This window comes from Vanellus vanellus (assembly GCF_965231255.1).
Source record: "Vanellus vanellus genome assembly, chromosome: 7".
In the NCBI taxonomy this organism is placed as follows: domain Eukaryota; kingdom Metazoa; phylum Chordata; class Aves; order Charadriiformes; family Charadriidae; genus Vanellus; species Vanellus vanellus.
In genome coordinates this window covers 633,239-652,415 of record NC_138912.1, presented here as the reverse complement: position 1 = coordinate 652,415, position 19,177 = coordinate 633,239, and the positions used below count along the sequence as shown (strand labels likewise).

The window sequence follows — 19,177 nt, the reverse complement described above, 5'->3', positions numbered from 1 at the left end:
GAGGTGAAACCGCCTGAGCCCCTCGTCCCCCGCAGCCCGTACCCGCCGCCTGCCCGCCGCCTGCCGAGCCCCGGCCCAGCGCTCCACCGCTGCGGGGGGACCTTTCCAGGGGCTCCAGGGATGGGAGCAGCGAGGGCAGGGATGGGAGCAGCGCGGGCAGGGATGGGAGCAGTGTGGGCAGGGATGGGAGCAGTGCGGGCAGGGATGGGAGCAGTGCAGGCAGGGATGGGAGCAGTGCGGGCAGGGGAGCTGAGGCCTCTTGCTCAGGCAACTCAGACCACAGGCTCAGTTGGAAAATGCCCTTGGTGAGGGCGTAGGTTAAACACCAGGGAAAATAGTTGGGGCACTGCTTTTGGGTGTAAGTGAAATGAGCAAAAGGAAAAAAAAACCAAGTTGGTTATTTCTGGTTTCTCACCTTGTGGTATTTACCGTCTGGGAACCGCTGCGCTGCCGAGCGCATCCCGGAGCAGCCTCTGCCCCCGCCCGTAGGAACCATCCCGCTCCCCTCCCTCCCGAACCTGCTCCTGTGCCGGGCACCTCTATTTTCGCTCACTCGGGAAGCAGCTGGAGTCTAAATGGTACTTTCCCAACAGAGGAAAAGACGGCGTATTATACTTTTAGTGAAGTCATTGTTTTTGTTACAAAAAAAGAATGAATTTGCTTTCTGGTTTTGTCTGCAGTCCATCCTATCCCCTGTGCAGCTATAAAAGTTTCCTGCTTATATATAGGAAATTATAGCTTAGTACATCCAAAACTCTGAGACACATCAAACCACCTTTTGGGAAAGGAGGTTGAGGTGAAACCAAAGCAAATGTGCATTTCTGGTCCATGGTGGTGCTGCTGCTTTTTTTCTAATGAACGCAGTGTGGGAAAGGCGGTCGCAGAGGAGAGGAACGTGCTCAGTGCAGGGATGCACGGCAGCACTGGGGCAGGGTGGCGGCGGGGGCACCTGTGGGCGTGCTGGCGGAATATGGGGCAAAACCGTTGGATCGAAATATTTCTGAGGCTAGAGCAGAGGTGTTAAACTGCAGAATCGCATTAGTGAGCGTTCCCACCCCCAGCGAGCGAGGTTGCTGGCTTTGCATTGCCCCTCCGCAGTGTCCCCAGCTGTCGTCCCTCTTTCTCTCCCGTTCTTCTGAGCGCGGCAGTGCCTTTCCCTTGGTGAGCGACACTGGTGCTCCGCTGAGCCTCGCCTGGTTGCTCCAACTTCTGAGGCCGCTGCTGATGCTGGCGTGGAGGTTTGGAGTGGGGTGGGCGATCCTTAACGAACCGGCTTCCAATCTCCCTAGGAAATGCCTTCCCGGCAGTCAGTTAATTGCGGCCGGGCTGCCGCTGCAGGAGGGAAGCGGGTCGTCCCCACGGCTCCTGGGGACGCAGCGGGGGCCGGGTCCCCGGCACAGCACAGCCAGGGGCCGGCTGGGCCAGCGGGAGCGGGGCTGCTGCAGCCCGGGGTCTGCGACCCACCGCTGAGCACGGCCCCTCCACGGCCCCGCTGGCGGACGAGCACCGCTGCCCACGGGTGGTGGACCCGGAGTTAACGATTTCCAGGCTTCTCTTCCATTCGTTTGGGGTTCTCTTCCTTTTTCTGCCTTTTGCCCGCTCAGCCCCTGCGCTTGCCCCCCCCACCCCCCCCCATGCCCAGCGCAGAAGGGGCTGAAGGGGAGGTGGTCCCCGGAGGTCCCCGGCACGTCATGAGCCCCAGCGGGGCAGGGCTCGTTAGCGGGGTTCGTTAGCACAGCCTTGTCACCTCGAAGGAGACACTCACTTTTAAAGACAGCAATTTAAGAGGAGAGTGTTTGAAAGGGCATCTCACAACCCTGACAGCTCTTCGGCTTCTTGGGCGTTTGTAGCACGGTGCTGTTATTCCCCGCTGCCGTGGGTGAGCTGCTCCCAGGAGGCACCTGGGGAAGTTCCGGCTCACGTATCATTCAGAGAAATTTTGGTAAATAAAAGGGAGGCTTGGGAATTCGGCAGCCTCCCCGGCGTGGCCGGCGGCCAGCTCAGCCCTGCCCTGCCCGCCAGGCTAAAATCAACAGGACTGAACCCATACTGCCACCGGCACGCCTGGGGGACGTCCCGAACGCATTACATCGTGCTGCAACTGCTGCAGATTCGGGCGAGTGCCATGAAACTTCCTAAATTCAACACGCTTTGGGCTTCAGACCGTGAAACGCTCCATGTACCTCCAGCCAGGAGCTCTGCCCCACACTCCCGGCGCTCCGTGACTGCGGAGGGGACGGAGTGTGGAAGTCCCCGGCCGGTCCCCAGTGCCCCAGTGCTGCTGCTGCCTCTGCCCCACGGCACGGATGGACCCCGCACCCAGCACCCGGCCCCGAGCCCGCTGACTCAGCAAAAGCCTGGGGGTGCTCAGGTCCATTTTAGGCTTCCAGATTTACACTGGGAGAGTCCGGCGATGTTTCCAATTTGCAGGATTGCTTGTGTAATTATTTTCTTAGCCACCCCTCACTGTTAACAGTTTTTCTTATGAGTCACTAGATAATGTGTAATTTATACAGCTGTATTTTGTCTTTGGAATAAGCATTCAGTTTAGCAAGCGCTGCAAAGAAAGTTTAGGATTTTTGTAGAAGTCTGTCTCAAAGCTCATCAAAAGCAACAGAGATGATATTGCTGTAAAATAAGCAGAAATCACGGAATCACGGAATTTTCAGAGTTGGAAGGGACCTCTAGAGACCATCCAGCCCCACTCCCCTGCCAAAGCAGGAGTGCCCGGAGCACATCCCTCAGGACTGCATCCAGGTGGGTCTTGAAAACCTCCAGAGAAGGGGACTCCCCCCCTCCCTGGGCAGCCTGTGCCGGTGCTCTGTCACCTGAACCGTAAAGAAGTGTTTCCGTGTATTTGAACGGAACTTCCTGTGTTCTAACTTGTGCCCATTGCCCCTCGTCCTGTCACTGGGAACCACTGAAAAGAGCCTGGCTCCATCCTTCTTCAACCCACCCTTTAGATACTTGTACGCCATAATAAGGTCTCCCCTCAGCCCTCTCTTCTCCAGGCTAAAGAGTCCCAGCGCTCTCAGCCTTTCCTCATAAGGCAGATGCTCCAATCCCTTCATCATCTTAGTTGCCCTTCGCTGGACTCGCTCCAGCAGTTCCCTGTCCCTCTTGAACTGGGGAGCCCAAAACTGGACACAGTATTCCAGTTGTGGCCTCACCAGTGCAGAGTAGAGGGGGAGAATGACCTCCCTCGACCTACTGGCCACACTCTTCCCTATGCAGCCCAGGATTCCATTGGCCTTTTTGGCAACAAGGGCACATTGCTGGGCCATGGATAATTTACTGTCTACCACAACCCCCAGATCCTTCTCCTCCGAGCTACTTCCCAGCAGGTCCGCCCCTAACCTATACTGGTGCCCAGCATTCTTCCTCCCCAAATGAATGTCACCTTTTTGTAATTAACTACTCATTGCTATGCAGGTGAACCTCCTGCTTTGGAAATGTTTTCATCCTCTATTAAATTCAGTGTGACTTTCCTGTGAGCAGCATCCCCTCTTCCTCCCACATTTTGGATTCTAAGCAACTCCAACACCCCCTGGAGTGGCACTGCTGGCGCAGCGCGGTCAGACTGGCACGACCGCACATCCCAACAGGCGGCTCGGTCGTTTCCCACAGATCGTGGCGGCACCTCCGAACACGCACCGATTTTGGACCGCACTGCCAACAGCACCTTTCTACCCACTGATTTAAATTAGGTGGCCCTAATTTAATCTTTGAAAACTGACATCATAAAAAAAAGAGGTAAATTTTATCTCCTCAGACCTCTGGCTCGGTACAACGGTGCTGCCATCAGCTGCTGTGCAGTGGATGAATGAGTCCGAAGTTCACTACCATGGCTCGGGGATGCTGCTGCGAGAACGGACGGCCGTCCCCACGGTGGGTGGCTCTTGGCTAGCGCTCCGTCACGCTGGTGGCCCCGGCAGGGTCTGTGTGCCCACCGCGGGGTGGTAGAGCCGGGGGAGCCTGGGGCGGTGCGGGGCCGTGGGAGGAGAGGCAGCGGTCAGTGCGGAGGCCGTGGGCGAGCGTGCGAAGCCCCGCAGGATGAACGGTGGAAACAAGCAGTGGGCGCGGGGAAAGCAGCGCGAGATGACTTTTGGGTGCAGTCAGGAGTGATGTACCGTCAGGGTTCCCGCTGTGCTGAGGACCACCACATCTCTCTTGGGGTGTGCATGGCTGCCCCCCCCATGGCAGCCGGCAGGGCTGTCCGGGCGCTCCTGGGGGCGCGGGTCCAGGGGAAACTGCCGTTTAAAACTCTAGTTTAAATCTACGGCTGCCGCAGGCATTCGTGCAAGGCCAAACCGCGTGCAGCAGCTTCCAGAGCATGGCAGCCCCTGCAGCACCGGAATCCATTGACCGCTGGTCCATGGACCCCACGACCTGCCAAAACGCGTACGCGGGGAAGAACCGCAGCTGGCGGCGGGGCTGGAGGCCGCAGCCTGGCGCGCAGCGGTGCCGGGTCTGCCAGTGCACCCAGCGCTGCTGCCACAGCTTTCCCCACGGGGCGGCTCTGCCCAGCGAGCTCCCCGGCGGCGTGGGGATGGGGCAGGGCACCGGCGTCCCCACGGCCACAACCCTCCGCCTGGCTGTGCCCGAACGCACTGGGGCCGTCTCGTCAGCACGCCGGCCTCTGAAGCGGCAACAGCTTTTAAAATGGATGGGATAACATCCAAGGGCATAAAACGCAGCAGAAATCTGTGGAAAATGGGCTCGTTCTGACTGCTAGAAAATGGAACGGGCTGCGGTGGTTTTTACGGCTCTGTGCCGCGGCCAGCCGGGGAAGGAGCAGCCGCGGAGCTGCTCCAGCGTCTTCCTTGGCTGCGCTGCGCAGTTCATTCAGTAACGAGTCTCTTGGCCTCACTTCTGTCACTGGATAGGCCCCGGGGAGGGCGGGTTTTGTCTTTCCTGCGGCTATGATGAGAGCTTTAGTTGGTGCTAAAATTCAGGTTTTGGACCACACCTGAAATGTTCTGGCAGTCCCTGGAGTCGCGGTACATCGAGGCAAAATTTGTTGGATAATTGTGAAAAGACCCAACAACAAGCGGCTGGACGACTGTGTCCATAGCAAGAGGCAGATGTTTGTTCACAGGGAAATAGTCTTATGCAGATCTACTATATACACTTTTAAAATAATTTATTATATGATGAAGTTGCGGTTTCCACTGGAGACTCCTCTGGCCGACACTGCTGTGTACTGCAGGCCGGCTTGTGTGCACAGCGACGGGATCCGCGGGGTCTAAACCCCGATTTCGTCAGAGTTAGGGAGTCCAAAAAGTGTTCACGGGCCCCAAAGAAAGTGCAGGAGTGACCCAGTGCTCAGGAGGCTTAATCTAAGGGTTGGCTTTGCACTCTTCAGGGCACGTTGTTTCTCCCTGGCTTCCTTCCGCCTCTTCCAGTCAATAATGTAAAATATTTTGAATGAGGAAAAGATGTTCCAGTTCACCTCATCTCATTGACATTCTCATTTATAGGTACAGAGAACAAGACAACTACACGGAAGGGTCCCGAAGTACCATTTCTTTGCGATAAAAATAGATTTTAGGGGACTCACTCTTTTAAGTTGTTTTTCATAGCTATGAAAAGAATATGGAAATGTTTCCCTTTGGTATGTCTACATCCTTCCCGCTAAATAAGTGATTTCCTTTTCTCTTTGCTGATTAGGAAGTTCTCCTCTGGAGACTCGGCTTTGATGTCTCAGGAAAAGAAAAATCAAATTAGCAAATCTACAGGAAAGAATTAGCACAGCTCTGTTCCCGGGGCCTGAAATTCAGGGATTAACCCTCTGACTTGATTCACACTGGCTTCAAGCAGGCAAGAAAATGGGAACGCTGTCGGCTTATTTTCAGTGAGAACGGCGTTCCCTGCCCGGCGTTCCGACCAGCAGAACAAACGGGGCGGTCAGGACCGATGGTGCAGGAGCTGCTTTGGGAGGCCCAGAGAGCGCCGCGTGCCGCTACCGCCGCTGCGGGACAGGCACGGGGCATCGCGCCATCCCCACCGCTGGCCCCGACCCCGCACCGCCCTGGGCCCTGCCGGCACGGGGTGCCCCGGGGAGCCGCTGCCGGGGTGATGCCATGCTGTGTTGGCCATACCGTGCCGTGCTGTGCCATGCCGTGCCGTGCTGTGCCATGCCGTGCCATGCTGTGCCATGCCGTGCCGTGCCATGCTGTGCCATGCCGTGCTGTGCCATGCGGCGCCATGCAGTGCCGTACTGTGCTGTGCGGTGCCATGGGGCTGCCCCCCCCACGTCCCCCGCTCGGCAGACGGCAGCTGGCCCCGGATGGGCCTCTTCTGTGCCAAACTGGGGATTAAACAGAACCCCTGAACTCCGAAAGTCTCAGGGCCCAGGAGCTGAGGGAAACCCCTGGCTGGGACGTATTTGCTGTGTATTCCTTCTCCCTGGAAAACTCAGCTGGATTAGTTCTCCTTAATGCGTTTAGGGTTGTTCAAAGTTAATGTGACACAGAGCTGTGCTCTGGATGTTCCTCTTGCTGAATAAGTACCCTTGTGGCTGCCAGCCGGGCCGAGCGGTGCCCCAGCGCCCTCCCTTCCCCTGCCGAGGGCGGGCTACGGCCCTCCTGCCCCCGTGAGCCACGCAGCAGCGGTCCTCTGCAGGCTGGGGCAGGACATCGCTCCCTCCTCCCGTCCAGCTTTTGAGGCAGAATCGCAGTCCCCACTCAGCATTTGTGTGAAACCAGAAACGCCCTCGGCAGCCGAGACCCCGGCTGGCACCCAGCGGTGGCTGCAGCGCCCACGGCCCCATCCCCGTCCCCAGCCACGCCGCGGGGTCAGGGCCCCCATCCCAGTCCCTCTCCCCGTGGGCTGGCAGGGACAGCGGGAACCTGCCAGCCTTCCCGAGCCCCGGCAGCGGCGATGTGTTCAAGGTCTGTGTCTGAGCGCTATTTTTCCATTTCCTTTCGTTAAGCAAAATCTCTGCCTGTTTATCTGAGCTATAAATAGTTTCCTCCGTGTCTGCGTTTGCTCTTGCTGTGGTCAATGAGACGCGGTGTTGGGGTTTGGGGATGGGGTTTTTAAAAACTGATGATTTTTTGGCCTATCACTAGTGTCAGAACAGAGTGCAAAAACAGATTAAACAAGGCGAGATTAAAGTGAGCGATGTATAAATGGGTCTAAAAATAAACCCTGGGCTCCTTAAGCCAACGCGGGTCTGTTGCACACAGTGAGCTCAGTGCCTTTAACCGTAATGAGTGCCCTGATTTCTGTTGATGATAGAGGCAACGTGTATAAATCCTCTGGTGAAAGCAGAGTTCGGCTCAGAGTGTGTGTGTGTGTAGGGCCGGGGAAGGGGGTGAATAAGCTGTTTCAGTGGCTTTTACCAGTTCTGACTGAGCTCGTTTCCAGGCCGCTCACAGAGCACGGGACATTTATTAGGACTATCTCCGAGTTCAGTTGCACCAACTTTATGTATTTGTTTAAACCACCAGTAACACACACAGAGAAATGAATTTTTACCATCTCAGCACACATTTTCCCAGCGTCGCTCCTGGGCTCGAGCCGTGCCGGGGTGCAGCGAGCGAGCCCGTTTTGGAGATGTTGCTTAGTGTCCCTCTGAGGCAGCACCGCGGGGTCAGACGGTGCGGGGTAACAGCCGGGACGGGGACCACGGGCAGCAGTGAGCCAAAGGTGGGGTGGGGGTCCCTGCTGCCCTCCCTGCCCGACACACATGTCTTCTTAATTGGGAGCAAAAGCGCTTATACCTTTGCATTTGCTTGTTTCCCCTCTTGGTGTGCAAACGTGCACCAAAAAACCCCGGGAAGAGCGCAAAGCTCGTGTGGTATCCATAGTATCGCCATGCGCAGCATCGCTCCGCACTCAGCCCAGCGCCTGGGGAGGCGCGCGGCTGTCGGGGGATGCTGCCGGTGCCCCGGGCGGCGCTGGGTGCGCTCCCAGCCGCGTGGAGGGCAGGGGCAGAACTGCCGCCTTTGCCAAAATGATTTTAGCCTGGCCTTTGTTTGTTAAATAGCACCTGGTCTGTGGCAGGGTGGCACCGGGTCTGGTTCCTTCAGTCGGTGCTGCATGGCGGTCCCGCAGCCGCCGGCAGGGACCTCGCACCGGCCCGTCAGCTGCAGGGCTCGCTGGGCACCGGGGTCTGGTGGCGACGCTGGTCACTGGCAATTCTGCAATGCAAAATTCAAAACTGGTTTTAAGCCCCTTCTCGTGCAAGAGACACCAAACCCTATCAGCAGTGGGGCGGGAGCTGTGCCTGGAGGAAATCCAGGTGCCGCGGCTCTCCTGGTTCCTGCGCTGGTTTCTGCCGTCCTGGCCGGGGCTGAGGCCGGACCTCAAGCTGGGGATGGCACCGCCGGTGCCCTGCAGGAACGGCCGGACGCCGGCTGCCACGGGCACAGCGGCAGAGGATGCTCTGTGCCCACCTCCGAGCACCGGGAAGGGCTTGGACGGCACAAACGCCGTCCCCATCGCAAAGACGGAGCTGCGCCAGGGTCATTGTGCAAGACCTGCCTGGGGAGGAAATGGAAAATCACAGATCGGGGGAGACGAAAGCTGATTTCTGGAGAGGGAGGTCATGCCTGAATAACGCAGAGGAATTTTCGCTGATGCTCTGCTGCTTATGCCGCCCGGCGGGGCAGGGGGAGCCGCGCAGACAGGCCCGGCGTGCCGTAATTAGTGTGTGTAATTTCCTATCGGAGGCATTAGCAATACGTAAGGTGTGGAGTAATGGAAAATATGGAAAGCTGGCACACTGGCTCGAAAACCAGCTAGACAAGAACTAACCTTCTGCTTCTGTAGGTGTATAATTGAGAAGTGTCAATTGTATACGGTTGGTGCATAAGAGGATTACTGAGCTACAGAAAAGACTTCTTTGTCTGCAAAAATTACTAGTTGATAATGGAGATATTCCCCTCCCTTCTCTATTGTGTAAACAGCATCGGTGTATTTGCATTGCCTTCTCTCTCGAAAACAGAACTGCATTTGCTCGGCATGTGTGTCCCAGCACCGCCAGCGCCGTAACTGCTTCGCTGCTGGTGCCTCGCTGCTTCTGCCCCGGGAAGTCAAACACCGTGTTGGCAAATCCCAGCAGCAGCAGGGAGGAGAAAACCGAAGAGCCCACATATTCCTGTGTGTTTCATTTGATATGCAGCGTCAAGCGTACTTAGCATTCGCCACCGTGAAAAGCTTTCAATTCCCACTTTTATTTACAGAAAAAAAAAAAAGGGCGATTGGTTTGGCTATAGGCTTTGCATAAATTCTTCACAAATAAAGGCTATTAGCATTTATGAACATTCAGGGGTTTGTTCAGGGACAGAACGTATGATATTTGTGGAAATGAAGACTTTTAAATGTAGTGAGTCTTAGGAAAACTGAGAAAGAGTTTCCTGAATGAATGTTCAGGTTGCTCAGTCTAAGCCAACATGTATTGATTGAGTTGTGGCCCTCTCCTAAGAGCTTTTACACAAATTAGAAACTGTGGTCCAAAACCACCTAAATTACAGAACATCGATGTATGTATGTGCCGCACCTGTAGCCCCAGCAATCAGCTCGGGTGGGTGGCCTAAAAGGGGAATTACAGATTTCTGGGACATAAATTGTGTCTAACTTGTAAAACCTACTTCTGTGTGAGCCCTAAGCTAAACGAGCGAGGTGCTTGCCCTAACTCCGGGTGAAACCCTCCCGGCATTCTCCATCATGTCTGGTTTTTCATTGTAGGTGGAGTGACTTGGCTTTACGCAGCCTGTTATTGATACACTTTTGGGGGGGTGCAGTGGGGAAGGAGCCAGGGGAGACGGGGTATTCATTCCTATTAAAAGCCAAACCAGCCACCCCCCCCTTCTCCAAAATGAGGCCCCTTTTTCTGCTGAATTTTGAGTGATTTGAATTTTGAGTGAATTTTGAGCTCCAGGGGCTGCTGCCTGCCCGCTCCTGCCCGCTCCTGCCCACTCCTGCCTGCTCCTGCCCACTGCCTTTGCCTGGGCTCGGGGACTTCGCTCTGCCCCGGCTGCGGCTCGGGGTGATTTGCTCCCGGCCAGGGTGGTGAAGGCAGAACCAGGCTTACCGGAGACTTTCTGCTCCTGGCCTTGCCGAAAGGGCACCGACGGGTGAGATTCTTCGCTGCGGCGCTCCTGAGAGCGGGGTGGCCACGGCAGGGAGGTGCTGGAGGTTCATGGTGGCCCTCAGGGCAATGAGGGAGAGTCCTCACCAAATTTGAGGCTTTTATGGGACCTTTTGTTGCGAGCTTGGCTCCGCGTAGGGCAGCTCAGGGCAGAGGGACGATGCTAACGGGGGTGATTGCTCGGGGGCGGGGGGGTGGGAGTCGTGAGCAGGTGGACGTTGCTGGTTGGCATCAGCGGGTCGGTCAGACACCCCCATCAGGGACCCGAGCGGCGAGGAGTGAGCGACCCGCCGGCGCGCACCCCGACTCCGGCAGCTTCGCAGATTGCAGCGCCGGCGGGAGCGCCCTGGGAAAACGCAACGCCGCGGACAGCGCTGCTCGTCGGTGCCTCAGGGCTCATCTCACCGGGAAAACACCCCTAAAACTTGCACCTCTCCATCCGCGGCATCGTACCAGCCAGCGGCCTGGCAGGGTGGGGTGAGGTGCTCTGGAGGCACAGAGCCTCATGGCCACCCCGAGGGACCCTCCCAGCTGCCCCCAGGGACCGTCCCTCGCCCCAGGACGCGGCTGTACCTGGCGGTGGAGAACAGAGGCAAAAGGAGGCAGAAAGCGGCATCACCGCACCCCGTGGGGACAGACCCCGTACGGGGCCGGGGCACCGCTCAGCCCAGTGACGGCCGTTCACTGAAGCCCCCTGTGGCAGTTCGCAGCTCACAGGTTTTCCATTTGAGAACGGTTTTAGATGAGTCTTTTTCCACATCAGATAACAGCTTAATAACAAAACCTAATTAGGAGGAGACTGTGAGTTCTCTTGTTTAAATAGGAATAAAATACTCCTTAAATTCTTTCTCCTCTGCTGCGTGGATGAAGGCCGAGATCAAGCACTGCCACGTGCGCGGTGGTTGGGTCCCCTCCCTGGAGAAGTCTTTGGGGGCTGTCACCTCCTGCCTCTACCTTGGGCCGCCCAGCGCTCACCTGCAGGGGCGTTTGGTGCCGGACGGTGGCATCACGGCCACACCAGAACAGGCCCCACACGCCTTCACCCGCAAGCGTTGTATTTTAAATTTATTACTCGAATTTGGATCTTGATGTCTGGTCTGGTGTGAATCTCTGACTCACGTGATCTGGTGACACCTTGAGTTTTTGTTTCATAATTTATACTTTTAGATTTGCTAAATTTCTGCTCACAAACAACCAGGTTTTCTCAAATGCCCTCTACTTCAAAGTGTGGATTGTCTCTGGCATTGCTCCCCGTGCAGCCGAAGAACAGATTGAATCACTCTGAACGCCACAACTTCCCGTGAAGCACGCCGAGTGGGAACGGCAGTGTCCCATTCCCGCATGGCAAAGTAACGCACACCAGGCTTTTATGCCCGCGGTACGATTAGTGGAATGTCCTGATCTGAGATTGAGCCTTCGAACGCGACTGGCGCTGGTGGCCATCGGGAGCGCTGGGGTCTTCCCCGATTCCTGGTGTCCCTGCTGCTGACTGAGGGAATCGTGACCTACATTTGCAAAATACTCGTTAGTTACAATGTCTTTGATGCTCATTTCTTTTGAAAGTTTCTATTCAACCAAGCTAACTCGGGATGTTACCTTTTCTCTGATTTAATTTAATCCCAGTGTTTTCGTTTGTGTTTTGTAGTGATCTTGAACGCAGTGAAAAGGCTGCGCAATGCCTGGAGGAAACGTGCAACGTCCGGCGGCAGGAGCCACCTCTGCCCCGCCAGAGCGCCCCAGCAGCGTCCCAGCAGGGGCCACCGGCGGTGCCTTGGGACAGAGGAGAAACTCACCCCGAGTCTCAGGTTTTTCCGCTAGCTGAAACCAGATAGAGATTAACATCATCTTCAGAGAGAGAGAAAAAAAGCAGCTCTGTAGGTCATATGTGTAATTCCGGGATGAAGTTTCAAAGTCTGGATATAGAAATGAAAGACAAAGGCTCCGAGAGGTTAATCTACCGCTGACACCATGCCGGTGACTAACTAAAAAGGTCTGTCCCAGAAATGCAAAAATCATGAATCATTCCCAAAGTCAGAAAATGTTTTGTAACTTTCATGACTTAGAGAAGCTGTCCGGATGCTGTCTGCTGCCGGCCTTTGTTCTCGGGCTTTGACTTACTCACCCATTAGGGGGGTTTACCCCGAAAGCACGTAGGCTTGAAACTTATCTTTGAAAAAACTGAATAAAGAAAGACACAATTTTGACCCAAATGTATGTGTGTATGCGTACTGGTGCTTCTCTGTCACTCATCTGTGAGCAGGAGGAATATGTGTCTTCACTCCTTTCGCAGGGCCCAGAGCCCGTTTCTGTCTGTGGGGCGCCGGTGCGGAGCAGCAGGTCCTCGCTGGGCGCCGTCACTCCTGACCGCCCGCTCCCCGCCGCCGGCTGCTCCGCGGGAGCCCTGCCTGCTCCCCGTGCCCGCGCCGGCCCGCGCCTGCCCGGGGCTCTCCCTGGCCCGGCAGGGCGAGTGCGCCAGGAGGGGATGCAGCGCGGCCCAACGGCGGGCAGAGAGGGAAAATGACACCCAGGGGCACCGCCTTTCTGTCAGTCCTCGTCCTGGGCACGGGGTTTTGTGAAACAGTGGCCGAGAGCACACGCTGCACAATAGTAGCAGATTATTTTTTTTAAAAAGAAAGGCTTTTGTGTGTATGCATATATATATATTTACACATATGTAGCTTGCTGTGGTTTTACAGACAAATATAATAGGAGAGATTCTCACCAGGGTTAGTTTGCAGTTTTAAATATACCTATTCGGAGACTCGAGGAAATAACTTACAGCTCATTTAGTGGCAGCAGAATGGGACTTCAGTCTTCTGCAGGACTTCCAGCAGTCAGGCGTTGCTGAGTGGATCTTTTCTTGCTCCAGCGACGGCCCGCCACAACAATTCAGACCTGGAAACAGAGATCACTAGTGGGAACTTCTCCACCGCCCCCGTTTCCCTCCCCCTCCCAGGGCAGTGCGCTGCAGCGTCCCACAGCCCTTAAAGCAAAGGCACCACCTCTTGTGTTGGTTTTCAGCATTGTCTTTCTTTATGCAGACCCCTAGAAGTTCTCCATCAGAGTCAAGTGAATTCCAGTCTACTGAGAACAGTCCTGCTTTTTTTTGATCGCATTTTGTGGACCCCTTGGACCCGCAGGGCTCTGGGAATCCCAGGCCAAAGTCCAGTAGCTCCTCATCTGTTGGGTAAAAACTCTTGTGTTATGCGTGATCCCCGCTGGGGGGGACCTCAGGCTGCTCCGGGTCCCCCATTTTCAGATGCCATTATTTTACAAATGCTGAAGAGCAAATATTAATTGTTGAATTATGCTTTAGGAGAGACACTAGGGGATGCGATTACTGTCTTGCCTTTCAGGCTGAGAAATAAATGCTTTACGTAATAGATCCTCCCCTGGGATTCCCTTATGCGTTTCCATTTGCTGCAGTCGTAGGAAAATTACCGGCTTCACAGCGGGGCCATTTGTCTTGACGGTGTCGTTCGGCCGCCGCACACCTAAATCAACACGCGGGCAGCTCTTCTTGCCATGGCTGGTGTGCAGACCTCAGCCGCAGAGCGTGCCGTGTTTATTTGCTTTTGCTGGACCCCAAATGATCATTTTCCTCCTGCTCCCCTCCAAGACCCTGCCTTGCCCAATTTTCTTAGGTAAAATCCACAGACCCCCCACCCCTCTGTTAGGGATGACGCAAGGGACCGGTGGGTATCGCTGATGCGATCGCGCCTGCTGGGTCCGGGTGTAAGGTGATAACGAAAGCCCCTGTGTGCAACGGGAGAGCAAATGCAGAGCCCCTGAGTGCGAAGCTGTGCGTGGGTACGTCAAACACCCCATCGCCTCCATCGCCGCCTGCGCCGGGGCGAGGGGAGCCAGGGCGGGAGTACGCACGAGGCACCCCGGTCCCGACGGGCCTGCGAGCCTCGCGCTGGGATCCATATGAACAAAACTCCTACAGCACTGCAGGGTGAAGTGACTTTCTGAGGGACTAATTAGAGGAAATGTGGAGGCAGTGACCATCATATGCAAATCGGGATGAATCACGGTTACTGAAAAGAGGTGAGTTTCTGTGTGGCTGCGGTGTGGGGAGAGGTGGGTCGGGGTGGTGGGGCCGGGGAACGCGCTGGGGCAGGACGGAGTGAGTCAGGGTCACGAAAAGGGTCCTTTCATCAGCTCCATAAACAGGCTCTGCGGCACAACCCAAAGCGCCCTTTGTGTCAGAAATGGGAGGAGTTTCTTGCCTTCACATCAGGCTTTAGCTCACATTTTATTGTCATGCGAGGTGCCAATTCACAAAGTGCATTTCCACACCGAAAAATGCAAATTTCATTTCTTGTGGAAGACAGTTAGTGAATGCTCCTCAACAGTCACCCTTGTTAATAGCTCTTTAATTCTCTAATGAATATTTAGGAGCGGTTGCCTGAAAGCAAAGAACCTTGGCCTGTACGGACTGATATTTCCTATTGATCATGTTTGAAATTAAAAGAACAGTAAAACTTTTTATTGTTTTTTTTGTGAAAAGTGCGGCGAAACAGCTGAGCAAGATGAGGACAGCTGCCAGTTCAGGGCTGGTTTTAAATTTGTGGCGCTTAATGAATCATTCAAAAATCCCTTGCCAGAAGAAGTGCATTCAGGAGGGTAATTTGGTGGCGTTTCTACAGTGTTTGCCTGTTTTGGGGATCCGGTCGCATCTGTGCCCATCGCGGCGGTGGCCGTTGGCCACAGCTCTGGCGTACCCTGCCCGTGGCCACCGCCGCAGCCACTGGCAAAGCCCCGTCCTGTCCTTCTGCTGAGCTGCTCCAGGGCTGCCGCCACCACCGCTTCCAGCTGATCTTGTGACAGGCAGTAAACAACGAGGGTTCAGGCACCCTTGCCCTGGTTTTGGCCGGTTGGTTGTCATTTCTTACACGGAGCGTAGTATTCTCGTAGCACTGTGTTTCTAGATGGGTTACGTTCTCGTCCTACTGTATATCTAATGGACTGTTGAAATCTCCTTATTAGTATTATAGTAGTATGTCCTAATAGCTTTGATTCCTGTCTGCCAGCTGTTGTACGCGTGTAGTCTGCAAAGACGATTTCTGACCCAAAGAACAAAAAAGTTTCAAGGAAACACTGTCTTTTAGTTATGTGGCGATGTAATAAATGGCAAGATAAAGCAGAGTACTATGGAGAAATTCCCTGTGTTCAATGACATTTTTAGTGTCTTCCCCCTCCCTCTGTCGCCTCGTCTACAGCTGTAAAATGCCCTTTACTGGAGGCAGCTGATTGTCCCTCCCTGTGTGGAGCCTTTCGTAACTGCAGGTGCTGTGGTCCGGGGAGTGAAGCCGATGTCTGCACCGACAGCAGCCACCTGCCTTGAAGCGGGACCTGTGTTGCTGTGCAAAGCATCATAGAATCACAGAATGTTTGGGTTGGAAGGGACCATGAAGACCACCCAGTCGTCCCCCCGCCCTGGGCAGGGCCACCTCCCCCCAGCCCAGGTCACTCCCAGCCCCGTCCAACCCGGCCTTGAACCCCTCCAGGGATGGGGCAGCCACAGCTCCTCGGGGCACCCTGCGCCAGGGGCTCACCGCCCCCACAGGGAAAAAATTCTTCCTAATATCTCATCTAAATCTCCCCTCTTCCAGTGTGAAGCCATTCCCCCTCGTCCTGTCACTTGTCCTGTCAGGGTGGTGTTGGTGCCCTTCTGCCCCCTGGAGACAGACGGTGATCTCCAGCTCCCACCTGGCTTACCCTCCTGCCACCGCGACCGCCGGAGCCTGCCTGGCAGGGTGGAAAGGCACCGTGTAATGGAGAAAACAAGCAAGAAACACTTATTAAAGATTTCATACTTAAAAGGTAAAAAAATTATATCTTTGTCAGTTCTGCTTCACACCTTCCGGCGCGGAGCCGGCCTGGTGCCGGGCGCGGGGCAGGCGGAGGTGGTTTTCTGCCGTGCCCCAGGCCTGGGACCTCGCTGCGAGCCCGGGGCTGGAAGGACAGCGGTTCTGCTCCGCAAAAATGGTTCACCGCCAGCAACACACCCATGGGTCGGGGTATGGCAGAGGCCATCCCCAACTGCCCCCTGCAACGGGGCAGCCACAGGCGATGGGCTCTGATCATCACCACGAACACGGCGCAGATGGTGAAGGTTGGTTTGCCCGGGCACCTTTTTGCTCCTATTTTCTTGTTTCTGCAAGGGTTTGAGCAGAGAGAAAGCAAATAGAGTATTTGCGAAGAGAAACACCAAACACATTTAGCGCTGATTATCCCGGGGACGCCGGGTGAGCTCACTGGGAGGAAGACTTTGAACAACTTGCCGTGCTGGTTGCAAACCCGTCGGGTGGGGAGAGCCAGGCCCCAGCTTGCCCGAGAGCGGCTGTGGTGGTGCGGCGCTGCCGGGGGACACGGGCACCCCCCGCCCGGCCCCCGCGCCCCCGTGCCCTGCCGTCGGCATCGCCCCGACCCGCGGCCGGCAGCGCTTGAACACTCTCCTCGGGGGGGGGGGGCGCATTATCTGCCAGGCGTCCTCTGGCTGACGTGGAGAAGGTCCTACAGCAGAGCTTTGTCACCAGGATTTTTCATAAAATGGTGGAAAAGCTTGTGTGAGGGGTTAGTGGCTTCCTTGCTGTATTAGCTTTTAAATAAATGACAGTTTAAAACACTAGTAAATGCCAGAAGCTGCCAATTTTGGTACTCGCTCAGAAAGCAAGGCGGGAGGGGTGGGGGGATGTTCTGGAATATCCCATATATCAGAACACTTGACTCCCAAATGTTTTTTTTACCCTTGAAGATGTGAAAATCCACCAATTTGTAAGTGAAAAGCAGCTGTTTGCAAACAAGAGCAGCACAGTTTGTAGTCACTGGCTGATATTAATCTCCAGCTTTAGATGTTCATGATCAATACAAATTAAGTTTGCAATAGGAGTTGATTAAAAAGGACACAGTTGGTGTTTGTGAGCGTTCATTTGAATTTCAGATTGGGTTTCTCTGATAGCATCCATCCACATTTCCCTGCAATTTACTTTTTCTGCGCAGGACTTTATGGAAGAGAGATGAGAAATAGCTGCTCTTCAGACACAGAACAGCACACTTGTGCATAGGCAAATTGGTAATTACGTATTTAGCTCCTACATATTCAGTATTAAAGTCGGCTGAAACATTTCTCCCTGGAATTGCTTCAGCGGGAGGGTACAGCTTTCCCTAAATTGTGCTTCTAAAATGGTATTTTGAAACGAAAGATTTCAAATTAAAGTTTCACGCTGAGATTTCAGAATGTCGGGACAGCTCATTGAGCTGTTGCCTGAGCTGAAATCTTGTGAAACTATTCAGTGTCTCCACTTCTCACCCTAATTTTGGATAAAATCAAATGTCAAAATGACAGCATTCCCACAGCAAATTCCTCTCTCTGGCTGAACTCATTCCTTGCCGTGCGTTAGCTGGTGCCGAAGGCTGGCCACCACGTGCCAGTGGAGAAAATAACAGTAATCCTTCCCGGGCTGATGTGGCCACAGCGGGGAAACTGGGGTGGGAGCGGTGCAGTGCCGTTAGCATGTTGTGCTGGCCATGGCAGTGCCCGCCCTCACTCCGTGCCTCCAGCACCTCCAACACCTCCAACAGCTCCAGTGTCTCCAGCACCTCCGATATCTCCAATGCTTCCAGCACCTCCAGCACCTCCACCCCTCCAACACCTCCAACGTCTCCAACAACTTCAGCACCTCCAACGACTTCAATGCCTCCAACACCTCCTGTGCCTCCAACACCTCTTCCGCGGAAGCTGGCTCGATCGCCCGTGGGATGCTGAAGTCGGTCACAGAGTCACCCTGCTCACCTGCGCCGTGGGTCCAAAAGCGTCTCCGTGCCCTCAGCAGCGAGCTGACCCCAGGTGCTGCAATGACAGCAGCAGCCAGCAGAGGCCCATGGAAGGTGTGAAAGCTTCCCCTTGCCTTTCTTCCTAAATACTGAGGAATATACACCCATGGGACTGCTCTGCACAGTGACCCATGAGCAGGAGCTCATTTGCAGCTTGAATGGTTTGCGACGAATAACCTGAGTAGCTCTGGTCAAATACGAAGCTGCTGAACTAACTCTGCAAGAAGGAACTTTTCCCTTGAATATTAGCAAACTGTTAGCAGTGAAATGGAAGATAATGAGGGCATTTTTAATGGACTCAGCTCACCCGAGTGCTTTGCACAGAGGAGGAGAATAGCACCTCCGGTTGCAGTAGGTAAAGTAATGACGAGTAACACATAACAACAGCAGAGCATCTTCCTGACTTGGGCTGGTGATTGCTCCCCGAGTCTGCGAAGGGGATCCCAACGCTTGACAAAGCGCAGGTGAAGAACTTGTACAAAATACCATGTTGTTACAAAGTGTTATAAAGTTCACACATGACCTTGAGCAGCAGGGTGTTGTTTCGCCGGCTGTGGGTTGGTGCCCGGAGCTGGGCAGGAGGCTCAGGGCGCCGGGGGGCCGTGGGCCTGCGCACGCAGAGGAGATGGGATGGGGGCTTCCCTGAGCCCTCGCTGGCCCTCCGCCCCCTCTGCTGCTGCTGCTCGCCCCATGGGCACCGCGGCCGAGGGGAAGGGAAGGTCTCTTTCCTGGGTCAGCAGGGCAGGACGCGGTTTTCCAGCCGGGGAGGGACGGTTTGTGGGCGTGCGGAGCGGGCAGCATGGCGGCACCCACACTGCAGGATGGTGCCGAGATGCTGTGCCGGTAACGCTGTCACTGCGGCGGTTGCTGGCCGCTCCTTGCAGGTCATGGAGGGCACGTTTCTAAGAATCTCAGCTGGTAGTTTCAGTAACAATGTCTGGCATCGTACCGCCGGCAGTGGCAAAGCCACGCAGTGTCACGATGGCGTGTGCTAGTGGGTACCTGCCCGCCCGGGAGGGGACAGGCAGAGCCACTGGGGCACACCCGGCTGCTCCTCCGAGGGAAGGAACTGCTCCTCCAGCCCCAAACGCGCAGAGCAGACAGCGGCGTGGTCAGAACAGTGATTAGTCCACACATCAATAGCGGCCCAGCCGCGCTCGTCGTGCTGCCAATGCGTTGCATGGTGGCACAGCAGTTCTGGGGAGGCACTGGGGGTCGGCACCGGTGGCGCTGTGC

At 55.3% G+C, this 19,177-nt stretch overlaps 1 protein-coding gene across 1 annotated transcript in view; it reads left to right on the top strand.

Moving 5' to 3' along the window:
* PWWP2B (PWWP domain containing 2B) overlaps window positions 1-12,303 on the top strand; it is a gene marked incomplete at its 5' end in the record, with an annotated part of 67,205 nt that extends 54,902 nt beyond the window's left edge. Inside the window, one exon of the mRNA XM_082486337.1 lies at window positions 11,745-12,303. The remainder of the gene's footprint in view (window positions 1-11,744) is intronic.
* Between the last annotated feature and the right edge of the window lie 6,874 nt (window positions 12,304-19,177).